Source organism: Bombina bombina, chromosome 12, assembly GCF_027579735.1.
Source record: "Bombina bombina isolate aBomBom1 chromosome 12, aBomBom1.pri, whole genome shotgun sequence".
NCBI classification, from domain to species: domain Eukaryota; kingdom Metazoa; phylum Chordata; class Amphibia; order Anura; family Bombinatoridae; genus Bombina; species Bombina bombina.
In genome coordinates this window covers 50,818,377-50,842,347 of record NC_069510.1, presented here as the reverse complement: position 1 = coordinate 50,842,347, position 23,971 = coordinate 50,818,377, and the positions used below count along the sequence as shown (strand labels likewise).

General features: G+C 41.5%; 1 long non-coding RNA gene across 2 annotated transcripts in view; it reads left to right on the top strand.

The window, feature by feature from the left end:
- LOC128643227 (uncharacterized) overlaps nt 1-23,971 on the top strand; it is a 43,998-nt gene that overhangs the window by 1,944 nt on the left and 18,083 nt on the right. Inside the window, exon 4 of one of the 2 annotated variants that reach the window (XR_008399787.1) lies at nt 15,910-16,187. The exons of the other annotated variant lie outside the window; for it this stretch is intronic. This is a non-coding gene — a long non-coding RNA (uncharacterized LOC128643227). Of the gene's footprint in view, nt 1-15,909; nt 16,188-23,971 lie in introns of those variants that run through there. 2 annotated transcript variants of the gene reach the window in all.

Below are 23,971 nucleotides of genomic sequence, written 5' to 3'. Positions count from 1 at the left end.
CAATTCTTATTACCATGCAACAATTAACGGCTGTAATGGATAACTCTATAGCAAACATTTTATCCAAAATGCCTACTTATCAGAGAAAGCGCGATTGCTCTGTTTTAAACACTGAAGAGCAAGAGGACGCTGATGATAACTGTTCTGACATACCCTCACACCAATCTGAAGGGGCCATGAGGTTTTGTCTGAGGGAGAAATTTCAGATTCAGGAAAAATTTCTCAACAAGCTGAACCTGATGTTGTGACATTTAAATTTAAATTAGAACATCTCCGCGCACTGCTTAAGGAGGTATTATCTACTCTGGATGATTGTGACAATTTGGTCATTCCAGAGAAATTATGTAAGATGGACAAGTTCCTAGAGGTTCCGGTGCCCCCCGACGCTTTTCCTATACCCAAGCGGGTGGCGGACATAGTAAATAAGGAGTGGGAAAGGCCCGGCATACCTTGTGTTCCCCCCCCTATATTTTAGAAATTATTTCCTATAGTCGAACCCAGAAAGGGCTTATGGCAGACAGTCCCCAAGGTCGAGGGGGCGGTTTCTACTCTAAATAAACGCACTACTATTCCTATCGAAGATAGTTGTGCTTTCAAAGATCCTATGGATAAAAAATTAGAAGGTTTGCTTAAAAAGATTTTTGTTCAGCAGGGTTACCTTCTACAACCAATTTCATGCATTGTTCCTGTCACTACGGCAGCGTGTTTCTGGTTCGAGGAACTAGAAAAGTCGCTCAATAAAGAATCTTCGTATGAGGAGGTTATGGACAGAGTTCAAGCACTTAAATTGGCTAACTATTTTATTTTAGATGCCGCTTTGCAATTAGCTAGATTAGTGGCGAAAAATTCAGGGTTTGCTATCGTGGCGCGCAGAGCGCTTTGGCTAAAGTCTTGGTCAGCGGATGTGTCTTCCAAGACAAAATTGCTTAACATCCCTTTCAAGGGTAAAACATTATTTGGACCTGATTTGAAAGAGATTATTTCAGACATCACAGGGGGAAAGGGCCACGCCCTCCCACAGGATAGGTCTTTTAAGGCTAAAAATAGGCCTAATTTTCGTCCCTTTCGCAGAAACGGACCAGCCTCTAATTCTACATCCTCTAAGCAAGAGGGTAATACTTCACAACCCAAACCAGCCTGGAGACCAATGCAAGGCTGGAACAAGGGTAAGCAGGCCAAGAAGCCTACCACTGCTACCAAAACAGCATGAAGGGATGGCCCCCGATCCGGGACCGGATCTGGTGGGGGGCAGACTTTCTCTCTTTGCTCAGGCTTGGGCAAGAGATGTTCAGGATCCTTGGGCGCTAGAGATAGTTTCTCAAGGTTATCTCCTGGAATTCAAGGAACTACCCCCAAGGGGAAGGTTCCACAGGTCTCAATTATCTTCAAACCAAATAAAAAGACAGGCATTCTTACATTGTGTAGAAGACCTGTTAAAAATGGGAGTGATTCATCCAGTTCCAATAAGAGAACAAGGGATGGGTTTTTATTCCAACCTGTTCATAGTTCCCAAAAAAGAGGGAACATTCAGACCAATTTTGGATCTCAAGATCCTAAACAAATTTCTCAAGGTTCCATCGTTCAAAATGGAAACTATTCGAACGATCCTACCTACTATCCAGGAAAATCAATTAATGACTACCGTGGATTTAAAGGATGCGTACCTACATATTCCTATCCACAAGGAACATCATCAGTTCCTAAGGTTCGCTTTTCTGGACAAGCATTACCAGTTTGTGGCACTTCCATTCGGATTAGCCACTGCTCCAAGGATTTTCACAAAGGTACTAGGGTCCCTTCTAGCGGTTCTAAGACCAAGGGGCATTGCAGTAGTACCTTACTTGGACGACATCCTGATTCAAGCGTCGTCTCTGTCAAAAGCAAAGGCTCATACGGACATCGTCCTAGCCTTTCTCAGATCTCATGGATAGAAGGTGAACAAAGAAAAAAGTTCTCTGTCCCCGTCAACAAGAGTTCCCTTCTTGGGAACGATTATAGATTCCTTAGAAATGAGGATTTTTCTGACAGAGGTCAGAAAATCAAAAATTCTAAGCTCTTGTCAAGTACTTCATTCTGTTCTTCGTCCTTCCATAGCGCAGTGCATGGAAGTAATAGGATTGATGGTTGCAGCAATGGACATAGTTCCTTTTGCACGAATTCATCTAAGACCATTACAACTGTGCATGCTCAGACAGTGGAATGGGGATTATACAGACTTGTCTCCGACGATTCAAGTAGATCAAAAGACCAGAGATTCACTCCGTTGGTGGCTGACCCTGGACAATCTGTCACAGGGAATGAGCTTCCGCAGACCAGAGTGGGTCATTGTCACGACCGACGCCAGCCTGGTGGGCTTGGGCGCGGTCTGGGAACCCCTGAAAGCTCAGGGTCTATGGTCTCGGGAAGAATCTCTTCTCCCGATAAACATTCTGGAACTGAGGGCGATATTCAATGCTCTCAAAGCTTGGCCTCAACTAGCAAAGGCCAAATTCATAAGGTTTCAATCAGACAACATGACGACTGTTGCATATATCAATCATCAGGGGGAACAAGGAGTTCCCTAGCGATGAAAGAAGTGACCAAAATAATCCAATGGGCGGAGGATCACTCCTGCCACTTGTCTGCAATCCACATCCCAGGAGTGGAAAATTGGGAAGCGGATTTTCTGAGTCGTCAGACATTCCATCCGGGGGAGTGGGAACTCCATCCGGAAATCTTTGCCCAAATAATTCAATTATGGGGCATTCCAGACATGGATCTGATGGCGTCCCGTCAGAACTTCAAGGTTCCTTGCTACGGGTCCAGATCCAGGGATCCAAGGGCGACTCTAGTAGATGCACTAGTAGCACCTTGGACCTTCAACCTAGCTTATGTATTCCCACCGTTTCCTCTCATTCCCAGGCTGGTAGCCAGGATCAATCAAGAGAGGGCCTCGGTGATCTTGATAGCTCCTGCGTGGCCATGCAGGACTTGGTATGCAGACCTGGTGAATATGTCATCGGCTCCACCATGGAAGCTACCTTTGAGACAGGACCTTCTTGTTCAGGGTCCATTCGAACATCCGAATCTGGTTTCCCTCCAACTGACGGCTTGGAGATTGAACGCTTGATTTTATCAAAGCGTGGGTTTTCAGATTCTGTAATAGATACTCTGATTCAGGCTAGAAAGCCTGTAACTAGAAAAATTTACCATAAAATATGGAAAAAATATATCTGTTGGTGTGAATCTAAAGGATTCCCATGGAACAAGATAAAAATTCCTAAGATTCTATCCTTTCTACAAGAAGGTTTGGAGAAAGGATTATCTGCAAGTTCTCTGAAGGGACAGATCTCTGCTTTATCTGTTTTACTTCACAAAAGACTGGCAGCTGTGCCAGATGTTCAAGCATTTGTTCAGGCTCTGGTTAGAATCAAGCCTGTTTACAGACCTTTGACTCCTCCCTGGAGTCTAAATCTAGTTCTTTCAGTTCTTCAAGGGGTTCCGTTTGAACCCTTACATTCCGTAGATATTAAGTTATTATCTTGGAAAGTTTTGTTTTTGGTTGCAATTTCTTCTGCTAGAAGAGTTTCAGAGTTATCTGCTCTGCAGTGTTCTCCGCCCTATCTGGTGTTCCATGCAGATAAGGTGGTTTTGCGTACTAAGCCTGGTTTTCTTCCGAAAGTTGTTTCCAACAAAAATATTAACCAGGAGATAGTTGTACCTTCTTTGTGTCCGAATCCAGTTTCAAAGAAGGAACGTTTGTTACACAATTTGGACGTAGTCCGTGCTCTAAAATTCTATTTAGAGGCTACTAAAGATTTCAGACAAACATCTTCCTTGTTTGTTGTTTATTCTGGTAAAAGGAGAGGTCAAAAAGCGACTGTTAGGTGTCCCCTTCAGGGGGTAAGTGTCAGTGCAGGCCAAAGCCTGGGGCCTAGTGTACCACCTGAGGCATATGTAGATTACCTGATAAGGGCCCCTTAGAATGACTCAGACCACGCAGCATTATGATCGAAAGCCAATTCTGTTTATTGCACAGTGCAAGCCTTTCTTATAGTGACATACAGGGTTAAGGGGATGACACGTTAGGACCGCGTCATCTTACACAGTTATACAGAGCAATTTACAAGGAAAAACTGGAACATGAGTTTCTCATAACAATATTTACAGAGTCATAACAAACTACCATCTGCAGAGACAACCAAGTGTCTAAAGCCTCTTGTTTACATTATCTCATTCTATCTTACTTCTAGGCATTAGGCCAGGGTACATTGGCAAGGCCGAATAGCTAAAGAAACTCATAACATGCATATAATTCTCACTACATAATAACTGCTATAATAAAGTCTATTCATTACAAAATGGATGTTATTATCACAAAATGGCTGCGCGAAACAAGATGGCTGCCGTCAGGTTCATATTACCCCTAACATACCATCCTTTTATTCTAACAGAATAACATAAAAATAGACAGGCATAGAAAATTAGTAAAGCCTTATATTATGGTAACAGAACTCTGTGAGAATACTAAAGAGAAAAATATTCGCATGTCGTGATATACTTTTATAGGCTAATTGTCACTGCATATAGGTACAGTCCCTCCAATACCTTCCATCTATCTTCCAGCCTTCCCAAAACTACCGGTCCACCAGCACAGAGACCCAACCAGCCCCCATCTACCCCCAAACAACGCTGCATCATCTATCTCTCCACCTGCATTGCTAGCACCCCCCAATATGTCCAACAGTTCCTTTTCCACAGTAAAGCATGACATAGCAACAGCACAACTGTCTCTAGGTGGCCTCTGAATACTTTAAGAACAGTCTTTGTCCATTTGAGAGCGCTGCACCTTGACACTTTGCTATAATACAGTTCTCCAACAGTTCATTTGCAGTAGGGGTGCTTATCCACGGTTCTTCCGCAGGGAGATACTGGAAATCTGATGGTTTGTTCATGGGGTAGACAAGGCAACCAGTGGATACCCATGGCAAGCAGACACTCGAGTCACAGGGAGTCTAGGAAGCAAACAGAAACAATACAGGATGAGTACACACCGCAATACAATCACAATTATGTCCAAATAAAACGTCACTTTCATCCTATGTCATTTAAAATCAAACAAAACATTGTTGATAGATAATACAACTTAAATACATTGACATTTCTCAGAGAATAATTTACAACTTCTAAAAAATAAAAGAACCTTGTGTTGCTTTATTCTGGATGGCTGCTATCTATAATGTTTATAATTCTCCAACCTAAATTCTCTCACACTCCTATATGAGGAAAGCATACAAACAGAACATCATTTAAAACTACAAGCTCTTTTAAAGGTAAACACATCTTTATGGTAAGAATTACTCTCTTTGATAAACAGATACCATACTAATTAATAAAAGGGAAAAACACCTTTGCTTTCATAAACTATAATTATGCTATTCCCTGAAACATTTCTCTGTATATTTACTATAAACTTCTAGCTTAGACGTGTCCTCCTTATGTTCTAAAGGGTGAAGGGTCTAAAATATTATGCTATGTTGCAGCATTTTCCTTAAACCTATTTTCTATACTCAGTGGGCCATTCAATAGAGTACAATACTGCGAAGTTCACAGTTACACTTATCTAAAGGGTTACTTTGTTACGCACATAAACTACCATGTGCACTAATACCAATGAAGCATATGATTTCTTAGACCAAATATGATCAATAAAAATAAAACAAATACAAGAAAATACAAAACAAGCAATATAAGGAATAGGGTTAAAACAATACTCCCCTAATTTAATTGGTTGATCCTGTAACAGCATAACAGGACTTCCATATCGAGCGGTAAGGCACAGTCCAGAGAAGGATAGTCTTTATGTCCTGAAGACACACATCAGAGGAAACAGTCATGGATTACCCAGAGTCCAGTTCTGGGGCTGGTACCAGCATGCAAAGCAAAGAATGGATCCAAAGATAGTTCAGTAACTTTTTTTTTTACTGCAGTATGATGGTTAAAACAAGCTTGACAAAAGGTCTTTCATCTTTATCTTTTCTTTCTTTAAAGGTTTACTTGCTTTCAATCTTTAATCTTTTGAAGAGTGCACTTATGGAATTTTGCCTGTACAGATTTTACCTAAATATGGAAACTCAAAAATAATTCAGTTAGTGTGTTTCAATCTCTGAAGACAGCATACTCTCATCCTGCAAATACAAATATAGTGTTAAGAACCACATAGAAAAATAAAACATTTTAGGCATCTGAAAGTAACACAATAACATTGTACGAGGAGATTCAAAACGTTGTAGGTTCACCTCCTAAAAATAATCTCCTCCATTACATAAAGATATTCATCAATACTCATCAATACTTCCCCCATGTTTGCGTGAAACATCTCATGTGACACGCAAACACAAGATAACAAGAAACTAAACGATAAATCATGCACTCCACTCATGCAGAGACAATTCTCAATAGCAAGCAAAATGAAATACACTTCACAATTCAATATGCTGTCCACAAAAGAGAAAAACATAACAAACAATGAAAACCAATCGTTCTTGTCTTACACAAAACGAAACATTAGCTGCTGACACAAATTTCAAACAACTACAATTAACTTAGAATGCAACACATATTCTGACATTTGCTGAAATGCAACACACTCAGAACATGACAAACAATTAAAAACATCCACTATGTACAAAACTTGAATATCACACAAAGAAAGCAATCACAGCAGATGCCCAAGAAACTTAAGTTGCAGATTGCACAAATAAAATTGCGCTTATTTGGGAAAGATCAGATAACCACAGTAGCCACTGTTAAAGGGACATTCTAGGATAAATGAAAATTCATTTTTCAGATAGGACTTTTAATTTTAACCAACCTTCCTAGATTAAACCAAACATAGGTAGGCTCATATGCTAATTTTTTTTTTTTTAAACCTTTGAGGACTGCCTCTTATCACAGGCTGTATAATTCTCATTACAACACCAAGAGACAGAATACACGTAAGCCATATAAATAAAACCAAAACTGTGAACAGATAAATTAGCTAGTTATATAAATGCAGTAGAATCAGATAAACTGTGCATCATTTGTTTTAGGGGTGTTTATTTCTAGACACCTTATGGACCACGGCTTAACTGTTAAGCAGCAATCAAAGTCATTGCAATAATAGTGGTAGACTAGTTAATAACCAAATAACTATATATATTTTAAAGTGTCACTGGAATCACTTCATTAAATAATATCTCATTTATTTATTGAACGCAGTGGGGGTTATTTTAAATAACAAAGAGTTATATATGTGAGATACAGTTTGACAGCCACAGAAATAAAATTATCATTTTTTAAGCTATATTCTATGACAGAATATTCTATAAATACTTGTTTCTTTGTAGTGAGCAATTTATAGTTATCATTTTTTATAACATAGAACACCAGTACTGCCGCTTTAAATGTACAGTGCAAATCGTTCTCTCTGCAACAAAGCCAAACAGAGAAACTTTTTTTTTTTTTTTTTTTTTTTAAAGATAAGCAAAACATGCACAGTGTTATCATTCTTCTCAAGGATAGTGAGGATAGTGAGGCAAGCTCAAAGTTTCATTTCTACTTAAAGGAGAAACACTGTTTACTGCTTAAAAATATAAAATTCACACTAAAACTTGATAAATGCTAATTAGTTTAACCACAACAAAATTATTGGATTTAACGTTGTATATAATTTGATATTCCCCATTCTGCAGCTCTACAGCCAAATATAACAACCGTATATAACACAAAAAAATAAGCTTTCTGAAAAAGAATACTAATACAATTTCCCCTTTAAATTATTCCCAATGATCCTTATAATAAAAAAATGCATACTGACGTTCATGAAATAGCCTAAACAAGCATAAGAAGCATAAGAACGCACTCACAGTGGGATGCAGGCTAATTAAAGGGACATTTTAACCAAATTAAAAATAATCTTTAATTGAAACTGCTAACACAGTGAAATATACTAGTGTTAGGCTTACAGTAAACCTCATCGTCTTTTATGTAAATATTCCCTTAAATTCTCAGATGTTATACCAGTTTTCCTGTATCCCTTTAAATATTTTCACTCCTCTGTTTTTTTCTTGTTTTTTTTTTTTTTTTTTCTTTTCTGTCCGCTAGTCTCACGGATCCCTACACTAAAATTGTAGACAACTTATCACTTCAGTTTGCATTACAGAGAGAATTAAGTTATGCTGCAAAAAAAATATCTGCTATCTGACCAGCAAATTTAAAATAAATATATACAAAGAAAGGTCTCTAAAAATATATTTAGCAAAATACTAATACAGGGTTATTGCACTGGTTCTTTAAATAAGAAAATGACAATTTTCTATTGCTCCGTCTACGCACTGAGCTCTGATTTTCCAGACAAATATAAGATAATATGCCACTTGTATAACAAGTCATGGACAATACATTAATAGCAACACCTTGTTACAGTGAACTGTCCCTTTAAGGACTAACCATTCATCACGCAAATTACATATGTATATCCTAACCATAATTTAGGCTGCTTGTATGATTTACCACACCAATTTCACCTCTGTACTGTAGCATGACCTGCAGATTAATTTACTTGCAACAAAAACGGACGCCCTTTTAGAAAAACTTTCAATTACAGCCTATAAATATATTTCATTGTGTGCACCCACGCCGTGCACAGACCTTACAAATACAACATACGTTAACCCATTAATCATACCAGAAACAATTTCATATTTACCAGAGCGTGACAAAAAATCACACACACCATCGCACTTTCAAAGCCACTTTCAAAGCCGTTACTTCACTTGCAAAAACAATATCATATCTTTACATGCCGAACAACAATTATCACTTAAAACTAAAACTGCATATGAATACCACATACTTAAAACATGCTGGTGACTTTGAAATACAGTTACATAAAATAACATTACCAAATATCTTCTAAAAACGTCTGATTTCCCAGCAGAGAAACAGAAAGAAACATTATTACTAACGATACAGACACACACAAGCTCATTTCATCTTGCATGCCAAAGATTCACTCCCTTTTTTTTCTTTCGCAGAAAAACATCTAATTTCTAGCGTACGACATACATATATATATATAAAAAAACACTAGATTAACTTTTCACCATTTCCACAATGCATTTTTTTTTCGATTCCACGCAAAATGGCCATTTTTTGCGTGGAGTGGGATAATCATTTTCAAATAATACATTCTGTTCCTGGTCCAAAGTAAATCTGTTACACGCATACCATAGTGAGAACCTACAGACCATCACACATTATGCATCTCAATATACAAAATTTCAGTTTTGTTACTGCAAGCAAACAAAAAAAATCTTACAAACGGAGACAGGATTTCTTTTCTCTCTTTTTTTTTTTCTTTTCTGAGCTATGTGCGCGCTCAGTGGTGGCCCCCCTTCTTTGCCTGCTACATTCTTTAACACAGAGATTTCTCTATTTATCAAACAGCAGTACTTACTGACCGTGTTTTTTAAAAAAAATATTTCTGTCTTTTGCAGAAACTATTAACTCTTCTTTTCTTTTACCTTATACATGTAATTTTCTCTGTGCATTCTTATCTATGAGCAGTTCCCCTTTCTCAATACAATAATAGCCACAATTAACATGCACAGCCACTTAATATTTTCTACGCACAGCATAATTTTATATAGCAGCAAAAGCAAGCATCAGATATCAACATGAGCCTCAGGTGGGTAGCAAAACTCTATTATGGGAATGAATATGGGAAACTTCAACACACGTGAGACTTACTCACTTCACTGCCACGTTCGCCCGGGGGAGTTTATCTTAAAAAATCCTCCCGTCAACTGGCATTCATATATTTCTTGCGCGCTTATCACCGACAGGACTCACAATACCTGTCGTGTCCCAGCACAGGACTGATTACCTGTCTGGAGGGGTATCACAACTGCCGGCAGGACTTTAACCTCCGCAAACCTGTGCTTCAACCACAGGAACCCCTTTAACCTTATATCATATATTATCAACACCTATTACCAGACTAAATTTAGGTTCAAATTCACAGAAAGAAAGCATGGTAAAAGCACTCATAGTTACTCACTGCGAATCCCACTGTCCTGACGCCAAAACTGTTAGGTGTCCCCTTCAGGGGGTAAGTGTCAGTGCAGGCCAAAGCCTGGGGCCTAGTGTACCACCTGAGGCATATGTAGATTACCTGATAAGGGCCCCTTAGAATGACTCAGACCACGCAGCATTATGATCGAAAGCCAATTCTGTTTATTGCACAGTGCAAGCCTTTCTTATAGTGACATACAGGGTTAAGGGGATGACACGTTAGGACCGCGTCATCTTACACAGTTATACAGAGCAATTTACAAGGAAAAACTGGAACATGAGTTTCTCATAACAATATTTACAGAGTCATAACAAACTACCATCTGCAGAGACAACCAAGTGTCTAAAGCCTCTTGTTTACATTATCTCATTCTATCTTACTTCTAGGCATTAGGCCAGGGTACATTGGCAAGGCCGAATAGCTAAAGAAACTCATAACATGCATATAATTCTCACTACATAATAACTGCTATAATAAAGTCTATTCATTACAAAATGGATGTTATTATCACAAAATGGCTGCGCGAAACAAGATGGCTGCCGTCAGGTTCATATTACCCCTAACAGCGACTTCTACCTCTCTTTCCTTTTGGCTTAAAAGCATTATCCGATTGGCTTATGAGACTGCCGGACGGCAGCCTCCTGAAAGAATCACAGCTCACTCCACTAGGGCTGTGGCTTCCACATGGGCCTTCAAGAACGAGGCTTCTGTTGACCAGATATGTAAGGCAGCGACTTGGTCTTCACTGCACACTTTTGCCAAATTTTACAAATTTGATACTTTTGCTTCTTCGGAGGCTATTTTTGGGAGAAAGGTTTTGCAAGCCGTGGTGCCTTCCATTTAGGTGACCTGATTTGCTCCCTCCCTTCATCCGTGTCCTAAAGCTTTGGTATTGGTTCCCACAAGTAAGGATGACGCCGTGGACCGGACACACCTATGTTGGAGAAAACAGAATTTATGCTTACCTGATAAATTACTTTCTCCAACGGTGTGTCCGGTCCACGGCCCGCCCTGGTTTTTTAATCAGGTCTGATTAATTATTTTCTCTAACTACAGTCACCACGGTATCATATGGTTTCTCCTATATATATTTCCTCCTGTCCGTCGGTCGAATGACTGGGGTGGGTGGAGCCTAGGAGGGATCATGTGACCAGCTTTGCTGGGACTCTTTGCCATTTCCTGTTGGGGAAGAGAATATCCCACAAGTAAGGATGACGCCGTGGACCGGACACACCGTTGGAGAAAGTAATTTATCAGGTAAGCATAAATTCTGTTTTTTCTTTCATAAGGTGGTGAGAGCCCACAAGCCATCACATGTGGGATTAAACTCTAGTCCTCTTTGAGGAGGCAAAAAATACCCAACATACTAGGAGCCTTAAATTAAATCCCTCCAACTTCCCTGTACACCTCAGTCTTATTTATTTGCCTCCACAGAATAAGTTGAAAATTGAAGTGCTCTTCCGTAAGAACGTTGACAGGGGTTCTCAGACCTATGTGAGACCCATTACCCCCTCAGAGAGCTGGGAATAGGACAGAGGGGTGTACAGGAGTAAACTGGCAGTGCGAAATGAAAAGGGATGGCTACTGAGCAACAGGTGAAAAATATAAATTTATTCCATTAAAAAGAGAAAAAAAGACACAACAAGTCAGGCGAGGGTATTAGCCATCTAACATGTTTCGCGCAGACAAGCGCTTACTCATAGATGCATCGCATCTATGAGTAAGTGCTTGTCTGCGCAAGACATGTTAGATGGCTAATACCCTCGCCTGACTTGTTGTGTCTTTTTTTCTCTTTTTAATGGAATAAATTTATATTTTTCACCTGTTGCTCAGTAGCCATCCCTTTTCATTTCGCTTGAGCTTTTTGCGGTTGTCCTCCGCTCCTTGGTTGGCTCCACACACCCCTCTCCTGGTGTTGGTCTGTTCCTCTCACCCTTGTCCTTTTGCGGAAGTTCTCTGCAGCAGCACGATCTCTCCTCCTCTAAACTGGCAGTGATAGTAATTCTCCCTTGGGAGTTTGTCACTAGCCTCCCTCAGGTGTTGCTGGGATTTATCCTTCAGCCTCCTCCTGTTGGCCTGTTGATGTGCAGCTGCTTCAGATTCTAGGTTAGTTCTCTACTAACCAGGATGGGCTAATGCAGGTTTACTACAGCTTTGTAAGAATAGTGGATTGAGTTCTACGTTGGTGAAGAAGATCACTCACATAGACCACAGGCTTTTGGTGCGTATAATGTTAATTTTACTCACAGCCTGGGGACAATACACACAGAGGTTTTTCTCTGTGACTGGTTTGGGGCACTTTATAACGAGTAACTTCTGGATAATGTCTCTTTACATTCTATGTGTGGAAGTTGTTTTTTGCCTTGGGAAATGGTTTGTGTTATAGGTGTGCTGACTCAGGGGCCATTGTAGTGTAGGGTAGGTCCCAGGGAGGTTACCTAGATGCCTCTCCTGATTTTAAGGAATATTTGTACTCCACTATTTGTGAAGTTTTGGCATCTATTCCTCGCAGTGGGTGATACTTCAGGTGGTTTCAGTTAATCTTGTATATCTCACAGAAGTAGCACATCAGTAACTCTGCTTAAGTATTCTGATATGGAAGATTCAGATTCTTCAGAAGTGAGATTCTGTCAGATAGTTGGGATCCTTCATTGGACCTGGAATCTGAGAGTGCATCTTTAAGATGGATTATCTTCACACTTTGCTGAAATAAGTTTTACTTACAACTGTTTTTAAAGCCTCTTTCTAAAACTTTGGAGGTTCCACTAAGTTCAAAAAGATGTTTCCATTTCCTCATGGAAATCTTGAACTTTGTGAATTTATTCCCAAGGTGAATGGAGCTATTTCTATGCTTGCTAAAATGCCTACTATCCCCTTAGATAATAGTACCTCTTTTAATGACCCCATGAATAGAAAACTAGAGGCTTTTTATAGCAAAGCTTTTCAACAAGCAGATTTTTTTATTCAAGCCAGCAATCAGTGTTGCCTCCATAGTGGGTGCTATCACTTTGTGGTGTGACAACTTATCAGAGATGGTTTCTCTTCAGAAACCTCTCTTTAGAGGAAATTCAGAAGTGTCTTAAAATTATCAATGTTGCTTATTCCTTTATGTCTGACAATTTTTGAAACTATTCACATTAAAGCAAAGAATGTGGATTTGGTGGCTCAAATCTTGGTCTGTAGACATGGTATCAAAGGACATGATTTTTATCTCTCCCTTTCCAAGGATAAATCCTATATAGTCCTAGCTTGGATGCAATTATTGCCACAGTGTCTGGTGCTAAGGGTGCTTTTTTATCTCAGGTCCAAAGACAAAATTAGATTTTCTGGTCATTTCCATTCTTTTTACCAGTTCAGTAATCAGAAATTTTCCTCCTCTTGCCAGAAAGTTGAGGCTTCCAACCCTTATTGGAAGCCGGGCAATACTTGGAACAAATCCAAGCAATCTACTCTGTATCAAAATCTGCATGAAGGTGCAACCCTCAAACCAGACTTATCTCTGGTAGGGGGCAAATCTATAAATAGTTTGAAATAAGAAGGGAACTTTTAGATCCATTCTAGATCTCAAGGTCTTAAAATTTCTTCGGGTACCCACGTTCAAGATGGAGGCAATTTGGAGCATCTTACAATTGGTACAAGAGGGTCAATTAATTACCACCATAGAATTGAAGGATGTCTTCTTGCATATCTCTATTCACAAAGATAATTTTTTGTTTTCTAAGGTTTTCCTTCCTAGACAAACATTTCCAGTTTGTGTCTCTACTTTTCAGGTTGGCTACAGCTCCAGGAACTTTCACAAAGGTTCTGGGAGCTCTGCTAGGGCTGGTCATTAATGGTTGGGATTAGGACACATTGCATGATACTTGCTAAAGAAAATGCCTCAAGCTAAAATTAGATTATAATCATTATTGAGGGATCCCCAAGCGGATTTAATAGATGCACTAGCAGTGCCCTGGAGGTTCAAACTCATATATTTCTCCTCCATTACCGCTTCTTCCTCGAGTTGTGGCCCGCATCAAGCAGGAGCGGGTATCAGTAGTCCTGATTGCTCCATCGTGGCCGCGAAGGACGTGGTTCACGGATCTAGTGGGGATGTCATCATCTCCTCCGTGGAAGTTACCTTGTCGCAGAAACCTGCTGTTACAAGGTCCATTTGTTCATCAAAATCTAGATTCTCTGAGGCTGACTGCGTGAAGACTGAACACTTAGTCTTAGCAAATAAAGGTTTCTCTGAGAGTGTCATTGATACTTTATTCATGCATATAAACCAGTTACTCGACGTATCTACCACAAAGGGTGGAGGACCTACTTATTCTGGTGTGAAGAGCGTGGTTTATCTTGGCACAGAGTTAAGGTTGCCAGGATCTTATCTTTTCTCCAGGATGGACTGGAGAAGGGCCTTTCTGCTAGTTCCCTGAGAGGACAGATTTCGGCCCTGTCGGTTTTATTGCACAAGAGGCTGGCTGAGCTTCCAGACGTGCAGTCCTTTGTTAAGGCTCTGATTAGGATCAGACCTGTGTTTTGATCTGGGGCTCCTCATTGGAGCCTAAATCTTGTTCTTCGTGTTTTGCAACAGGCTCTGTTTGAGCCTCTGCATTCCGTTGACATTAAATTGTTATCTTGGAAGGCTCTCTTTTTAATGGCTATTGCCTCTGCGCGCAGAGTTTCTGACATCTCTGCTTTGCAATGTGAGTTCCCTTTTCTGATTTTTCATGCAGATAAGGCAGTTATACGTACTAAATTAGGTTTTTTTTCCTACGGTTGTGTCAGATCGCAACATCAATCAAGAGATTGTCTTTCCTTCCTTGTGTCCTAATCCTTCTTCATCGAAGGAACATTAGGCTACTAAGGAGTTTTAGACAATCTTCCTCTTTGTTTGTTGTCTATTCGGGGAAGCGTAAGGGGCAGAAGGCTACTTCGACTTCCCTATCTTTTTGGTTAAGGAGTGTCATCAGCTTAGCTTAGAAGACAGCGGGACATCATCCTCCTGAGAGGATAATGGCTCATTCCACTAGAGCAGTGGCTTCCTCTTGGGCCTTTAAGAACAAGGCCTCTATGGATCAAATTTTAAGGTGGCTACCTGGTCCTCCTTACATACTTTTTCTAATTTTTACAAGTTTGATGTTTTTGCTTCAGCTGAAGAAGCTTTCGGAGAAAAGTTTTGCAGGCTGTGGTGCCCTCAGAATAGGGTCCGCCTCTTCCTTTTTGTTCCCTTCCGTTATTCATTCAGTGTCCTCTGGAGCTTGGGTATAGTTTTCCCAACAGTTAGGAATGAAGCCGTGGACTCTACCTATCTTAGGAAGGAAAACATAATTTATGCTTACCAGATAAATTCCTTTCCTTTCGGATAGGGAGAGTCCACGGCCCCCGCTCGTTTTTCTTGTCTATGGGCGGCCCCCTATTATTAATCTTATTCTTCTGGCACCATTTATACCCTGATATTTCTCTACTTTTCCTTGTTCCCTTGGCAGAATGATTGGGGTAATGAGGAAGTGGGAGGGATGTATTTCCCAACAGTAAGGAATGAAGCCGTGGACTCTCCCTATCCGGAAGGAAAGGATATTATCTTGTAAGCATAAATTATGTTTTTAGTTAACTACATAGCAAACGGCTATCTGTAAACCCACTCAGCCCATAACTCTGTGCTGTGTTATTAATGAGCTTTCCTCATTCTTCTTACCTGCCCACCGGCTCTTTTTCTCACTTACCTGTATCCTGTGACATCCTGAGTCTCCTGTATCCTGCTGTACCAGTGGCTACTTACCTGTACCCTGCAGTACCCACTGCACTCACCTGATATCCCCTGACAGTCTTACCAACAGTACCCACTGGGTATCCTGTGCCAGCTGAGTCTCCTGTATCCTGCTGTACCAGAGTCTGCTTACCTGTACCCGCTGCACCTACCTGATGTTACTTGACAGCCTCCTCAACAGTACCCGCTGGGTTTCCTGTACCTGCTGAGTCTCATGTGCTTACTGTACCATCAGCAACTTACCTGAATCATGTTGTTTCTGCTGCATCCTGGAATCTGCTCTTGTTTTACTTTTAGTTTTTGTTTCTCTTGCTTTATTAAAGTCATTTAAAATACTTTTGGTTTCCTGTACGTCTATTTCTGCATGTTGAGTTCCACTCACCCTAACTCTCACACTAACAGAGCAGTGCGTCAGGAGCACCCTGACTGAAAACAAGTTAAGGACCAGTAAATAGAGTAGATTTGCATAACCAACAAATGCATGGTAAAAAGACAATGCATAGCACTTAGTTTGAATTTCAAATGAGAAGATTTTTTTCTGACAAATTTCAAAGTTATGTTTATTATGTTTATTTCCACTCCCCCTGATAATGTGACAGCCATCAGCCAATCACAAATGCATATACGTATAGTCTGTGAAGTCTTGCACATGCTCAGGAGGAGCTGGTGACTCAAAAAGTGTAAATATATAAAGACTGTGCACATTTTGTTTTTGGAAGTAAACTTGAAAGTTGTTTAAAATTGCTGCTCTATCTGAATCATGAAAGTTTAATTTTGACTTGAGTGTCCCTTTAAAAGGGACATGAAACTCAAAATTTAACTTTCATGTTTATATAGAACATACGATTTTAAAATGACTTCTACTATCAAATTTACTTTCATTGTTGAAAAGCATACCTAGGTAGGTTCAGAAGCGCACTACTGGGAGATAACTGGTGGTCGGTTGCACATATGCCTCTTGTCATTGGTTTACTAGATATGTTCTGCTAAGTCCCTGCAAGTGCATTGCTCCTTTACATCTAAATGTGTTATCCCCTTTGCAGATTAAACAGTTTTATGTAAACAACAGTGCAATATAATAATGCTCTAAATAATATACATGTCTGTCCCTTTAAACAATTAACAGCTGACTATGTCACTTGTGCGGCAACTCAGGCCTGGGGCTGCTGATTACATCACCTGTGCTGCAGCCCAGACTTGGGCAGCTGATTATATTACCCTGTGCTGCAGCTCAGACTTGGGGCAGCTGATTACATCACCTGTGCTGCAGTTCAGACCCAGGTCAGCTGATTACATCACCTGTGCTGCAGCTTAGACCTGGGGCAGCTGATTATATTACCCTGTGCTGCAGCTCAGACTTGGGGCAGCTGAATACATCACCTGTGCTGCAGCTCAGACCCAGGTGAGCTGATTACATCACCTGTGCTGCAGCTCAAACCCAGGTCAGCTGATTACATCACCTGTGCTGCAGCTTACGCCCGGGCAGCTGATTACATCACCTGTGCTGCAGCTTAGACATGGGTCAGCTGATTAAGTCACCTGTGCTGCAGCTTAGACCTGGGGCAGCTGATTACATCATATGTGCTGCAGCTCAGACCTGGGGCAGCTGATTAAGTCACCTGTGCTGCAGCTTAGACCTAGGGCAGCTGATTACATCACCTGTGCTGCTGCTTAGACCTAGGGCAGCTGCTTACATCACATGTGCTGCAGCTTAGACCTAGGGCAGCTGCTTACATCACATGTGCTGCAGCTTAGACCTGGGGCAGCTGCTTACATCACATGTGCTGCAGACTAGACCTGGGGCAGCTGATTACGTCACATGTGCTGCAGTTTAGACCTGGGGCAGCTGATTATGTCACCTGTGCTGCAGCTTAGACCTAGGGTAGCTGATTACATCACCTGAGCTGCTGCTTAGACCTAGGGCAGCTGCTTACATCACATGTGCTGCAGCTTAGACCTAGGGCAGCTGCTTTCATCACGTGCTGCAGCTTAGACCTGGGGCAGCTGATTATGTCACATGTGCTGCAGCTTAGACCTGGGGCAGCTGATTATGTCACCTGTGCTGCAGCTTAGACCTGGGGCAGCTGATTACATCACATGTGCTACAGCTTAGACCTGAGGCAGCTGATTACGTCACCTGTGCTGCAGCTTAGACCTGGGACAACTGATTATGTCACCTGTGCTGCAGCTTAGACCTGGGGCAGCTGATTACATCACGTGCTACAGCTTAGACCTGAGGCAGCTGATTATGTCACCTGTGCTGCAGCTTAGACCTGGGGCAGCTGATTACGTCACCTGTGCTGCAGCTTAGACCTGGGACAGCTGATTACGTCACCTGTGCTGCAGCTCAGACATTCTCAATATCTAGTTTTCAGCACCAAGTTCAGTTTCCGGCTCCTTTATACTAAGACCAAGTGCAATTTACTCTCACTCAAATGTGATGTTACAAACTTTACACATGTAATAATTCTTTCATGAAAAAAGGTCATAAATAAGGTTATTGCTGAATCTTAAAGGTATATAAAACACTAAATACATGTTATAAGTATATATAGTATTGATGTTTCTTCTGTTAAGTGTGATCAGTCCACGGGTCATCATTACTTCTGGGATATTAACTCCTCCCCAACAGGAAGTGCAAGAGGATTCACCCAGCAGAGCTGCATATAGCTCCTCCCCTCTACGTCACTCCCAGTCATTCTCTTGCACCCAACGACTAGATAGGAGGTGTGAGAGGGCTATGGTGATTATACTTAGTTTTATATCTTCAATCAAAAGTTTGTTATTTTAAAATAGCACCGGAGTGTGTTATTACCTCTCTGGCAGAGTTTGACGAAGAATCTACCAGAGTTTTTGCTATGATTTTAGCCGGAGTAGTTAAGATCATATTGCTGTTTCTCGGCCATCTGAGGAGAGGTAAACTTCAGATCAGGGGACAGCGGGCAGATGAATCTGCATAGAGGTATGTAGCAGCTTTTATTTTCTGACAATGGAATTGATGAGAAAATCCTGCCATACCGATATAATGTCATGTATGTATACTTTACACTTCAGTATTCTGGGGAATGGTACTTCACTAGAATTACACTGTAAGAAGTACATTAAGCTGTTTAATAACTAGAAATTATGTTTAACGTTTTTGCTGGAATGTAAAATCGTTTTCATTTGCTGAGGTACTGAGTGAATAAATGTTTGGGCACCATTTTCCCACTTGGCAGTTGCTTAATCTTTTTCTGACAGTTTCTGTTCTCTCTCACTGCTGTGTGTGAGGGGGAAGGGCCGTTTTTTGGCACCTTTTCTATGCATCAGTTATTTCAGTCAGCAGCTCATTGTATTTCCTGCATGATCCGGTTCATCTCTACAGAACTCAGGGGTCTTCAAACTTATTTTGAGGGAGGTAATTTCTCTCAGCAGAGCTGTGAGAATTATAGTTGACTGTGATAAAAAACGTTTATTCTGTAATTGTTTCCTGCTTTCAGAATTTGTTATCTTTGCTATTGGGATTAAACCTTTGCTAAAGTTGTGTTGTTTACAAGGATTGAGGCTATAACTGTTTCAATTTATTAATTTTCAACTGTCATAGATTTTCTGTGCTTCTTAAAGGCACAGTACGTTTTTAATATTATTCTAATTGAATTGTATTCTAAGTTGCAAGTTTATTTGCTAGTGTGTTAAACATGTCTGATTCAGAGGAAGATACCTGTGTCATTTGTTGCAATGCCAAAGTGGAGCCCAATAGAAATTTATGTACTAACTGTATTGATGCTACTTTAAATAAAAGTCAATCTGTACAAATTGAACAAATTTCACCAAACAACGAGGGGAGAGTTATGCCGACTAACTCGCCTCACGTGCCAGTACCTGCATCTCCCGCTCGGGAGGTGCGTGATATTGTAGCGCCGAGTACATCTGGCCGGCCATTACAAATCACATTACAGGATATGGCTTCTGTTATGACTGAAGTTTTGGCTAAATTACCAGAACTAAGAGGTAAGCGTGATCACTCTGGGGTGAGAACAGAGTGCGCTGATAATATTAGGGCCATGTCAGATACTGCGTCACAGGTTGCAGAACATGAGGACGGAGAACTTCATTCTGTGGGTGACGGTTCTGATCCAAACAGACTGGATTCAGATATTTCAAATTTTAAATTTAAACTGGAAAACCTCCGTGTATTACTAGGGGAGGTGTTAGCGGCTCTGAATGATTGTAACACAGTTGCAATACCAGAGAAAATGTGTAGGTTGGATAAATATTTTGCGGTACCGACGAGTACTGAGGTTTTTCCTATACCTAAGAGAATTACTGAAATTGTTTCTAAGGAGTGGGATAGACCCGGTGTGCCGTTCTCACCCCCTCCGATATTTAGAAAAATGTTTCCAATAGACGCCACCACACGGGACTTATGGCAAGCGGTCCCTAAGGTAGAGGGAGCAGTTTCTACTTTAGCTAAGCGTACCACTATCCCGGTGGAGGATAGCTGTGCTTTTTCAGATCCAATGGATAAAAAATTAGAGGGTTACCTTAAGAAAATGTTTGTTCAACAAGGTTTTATATTGCAACCCCTTGCATGCATTGCGCCGATCACGGCTGCAGCGGCGTTCTGGATTGAGTCTCTGGAAGAGAACATTAGTTCAGCTACTCTGGACGACATTACGGACAGGCTTAGAGTCCTTAAACTAGCTAATTCATTCATTTCGGAGGCCGTAGTACATCTAACTAAACTTACGGCGAGGAATTCAGGATTCGCCATTCAGGCACGCAGGGCGCTGTGGCTAAAATCCTGGTCAGCTGATGTTACTTCTAAGTCTAAATTGCTTAATATACCTTTCAAAGGGCAGACCTTATTCGGGCCCGGGTTGAAAGAGATTATCGCTGACATTACAGGAGGTAAAGGCCATGCCCTGCCTCAGGACAAAGCCAAAACTAAGACTAGACAGTCTAATTTTCGTTCCTTTCGTAATTTCAAAGCAGGAGCAGCATCAACTTCCTCTGCACCAAAACAGGAAGGAGCTGTTGCTCGCTACAGACAAGGCTGGAAACCTAACCAGTCCTGGAACAAGGGCAAGCAGACCAGGAAACCTACTGCTGCCCCTAAAACGGCATGAATTGAGGGCCCCCGATCCGGGATCGGATCTAGTGGGGGGCAGGCTTTCTCTCTTCGCCCAGGCTTGGGCAAGAGATGTCCAGGATCCCTGGGCGCTAGAAATAATATCTCAGGGATACCTTCTGGACTTCAAATACTCTCCTCCAAGAGAGAGATTTCATCTGTCAAGGTTGTCAACAATCCAGACAAAGAAAGAGGCGTTTCTACGCTGCGTACAAGAGCTCTTGTTAATGGGAGTAATCCACCCAGTTCCACGATCGGAACAGGGACAGGGGTTTTACTCAAATCTGTTTGTGGTTCCCAAAAAAGAGGGAACTTTCAGACCAATCCTGGACTTAAAGATCCTAAACAAGTTCCTAAGAGTTCCATCGTTCAAGATGGAGACTATTCGGACAATTTTACCTATGATCCAAGAGGGTCAGTACATACCGGTACCTAAGGTTTGCCTTCCTAGACAGGCATTACCAGTTTGTAGCTCTTCCATTCGGATTGGCTACAGCTCCAAGAATCTTCACAAAGGTTCTGGGTGCTCTTCTGGCGGTACTAAGACGGCGGGGAATCTCGGTAGCTCCATACCTAGACGACATTCTGATTCAAGCTTCAAGCTTTCAAACTGCCAAGTCTCATACAGAGTTAGTACTGGCATTTCTAAGGTCACATGGATGGAAGGTGAACGAAAAGAAAAGTTCACTCGTTCCACTCACAAGAGTTCCCTTCCTGGGGACTCTTATAGATTCTGTAAAAATGAAGATTTACCTGACAGAGGACAGGTTAACAAGACTTCAAAGTGCTTGCCGCACCCTTCATTCCATTCAACACCCGTCAGTGGCTCAATGCATGGAGGTAATCGGCTTAATGGTAGCGGCAATGGACATAGTACCCTTTGCACGCCTACACCTCAGACCACTGCAACTGTGCATGCTAAGTCAGTGGAATGGGGATTACTCAGACTTATCCCCTTCTCTGAATCTGGATCAAGAGACCAGAAATTCTCTTCTTTGGTGGCTTTCTCGGCCACATCTGTCCAGGGGGATGCCATTCAGCAGACCAGACTGGACAATTGTAACAACAGACGCCAGCCTTCTAGGTTGGGGTGCCGTCTGGAATTCTCTGAAGGCTCAGGGACAATGGAGTCAGGAGGAGAGTCTCCTGCCAATAAACATTCTGGAATTGAGAGCAGTTCTCAATGCCCTCCTGGCTTGGCCCCAGTTGACAACGCGGAGTTTCATCAGGTTTCAGTCGGACAACATCACGACTGTAGCTTACATCAACCATCAGGGAGGGACACGAAGCTCCCTAGCTATGATGGAAGTATCAAAGATAATTCGCTGGGCAGAGTCTCACTCTTGCCACCTGTCAGCAATCCACATCCCGGGAGTGGAGAACTGGGAGGCGGATTTCTTAAGTCGTCAGACTTTTCATCCGGGGGAGTGGGAACCTCATCCGGAGGTCTTTGCCCAAATACTTCGACGTTGGGGCAAACCAGAGATAGATCTCATGGCGTCTCGACAGAACGCCAAGCTTCCTCGTTATGGGTCCAGATCCAGGGATCCAGAAGCAGTCCTGATAGATGCCCTGACAGCACCTTAGGATTTCAGGATGGCTTACGTGTTTCCACCCTTCCCGATGCTTCCTCGATTGATTGCCAGAATCAAACAAGAGAGAGCATCAGTGATTCTAATAGCACCTGCGTGGCCACGCAGGACTTGGTATGCAGATCTGGTGGACATGTCATCCTGTCCACCTTGGTCTCTACCCCTGAAACAGGACCTTCTGATACAGGGTCCCTTCAAACATCAAAGTCTAACTTCTCTGAAGCTGACTGCTTGGAAATTGAACGCTTGATTTTATCAAGACGTGGGTTTTCTGAGTCAGTTATTGATACCTTAATACAGGCTAGGAAACCTGTTACCAGAAAGATTTACCATAAGATATGGCGTAAATACCTATATTGGTGTGAATCCAAAGGTTACTCTTGGAGTAAGGTTAGGATTCCTAGGATATTGTCTTTTCTACAAGAAGGTTTAGAAAAGGGTTTATCCGCTAGTTCATTAAAGGGACAGATCTCAGCTCTGTCCATTCTGTTACACAAACGTCTGTCAGAAGTTCCTGACGTCCAGGCTTTTTGTCAGGCTTTGGCCAGGATTAAGCCTGTGTTTAAAACGGTTGCTCCACCATGGAGTTTAAACCTTGTTCTTAATGTTTTACAGGGCGTTCCGTTTGAACCCCTTCATTCCATTGATATAAAGTTGTTATCTTGGAAAGTTCTATTTTTAATGGCTATTTCCTCGGCTCGAAGAGTCTCTGAGTTATCAGCCTTACATTGTGATTCTCCTTATTTGATTTTTCATTCGGATAAGGTAGTTCTGCGTACTAAACCTGGGTTCTTACCTAAGGTAGTTACTAACAGGAATATCAATCAAGAGATTGTTGTTCCTTCTTTATGCCCAAATCCTTCTTCGAAGAAGGAACGTCTACTGCACAACCTGGATGTAGTCCGTGCTCTAAAATTTTACTTACAGGCAACTAAGGAATTTCGACAAACGTCTTCTCTGTTTGTCGTTTACTCTGGGCAGAGGAGAGGTCAAAAAGCTTCTGCTACCTCTCTTTCTTTTTGGCTTCGTAGCATAATTCGTTTAGCTTATGAGACTGCTGGACAGCAGCCTCCTGAAAGGATTACAGCTCATTCCACTAGAGCTGTGGCTTCTACTTGGGCCTTTAAGAATGAGGCCTCTGTTGAACAGATTTGCAAGGCTGCAACTTGGTCTTCGCTTCATACTTTTTCCAAATTTTACAAATTTGACACTTTTGCTTCATCGGAGGCTATTTTTGGGAGAAAGGTTCTTCAGGCAGTGGTTCCTTCTGTATAAAGAGCCTGCCTATCCCTCCCGTCATCCGTGTACTTTTGCTTTGGTATTGGTATCCCAGAAGTAATGATGACCCGTGGACTGATCACACTTAACAGAAGAAAACATAATTTATGCTTACCTGATAAATTCCTTTCTTCTGTAGT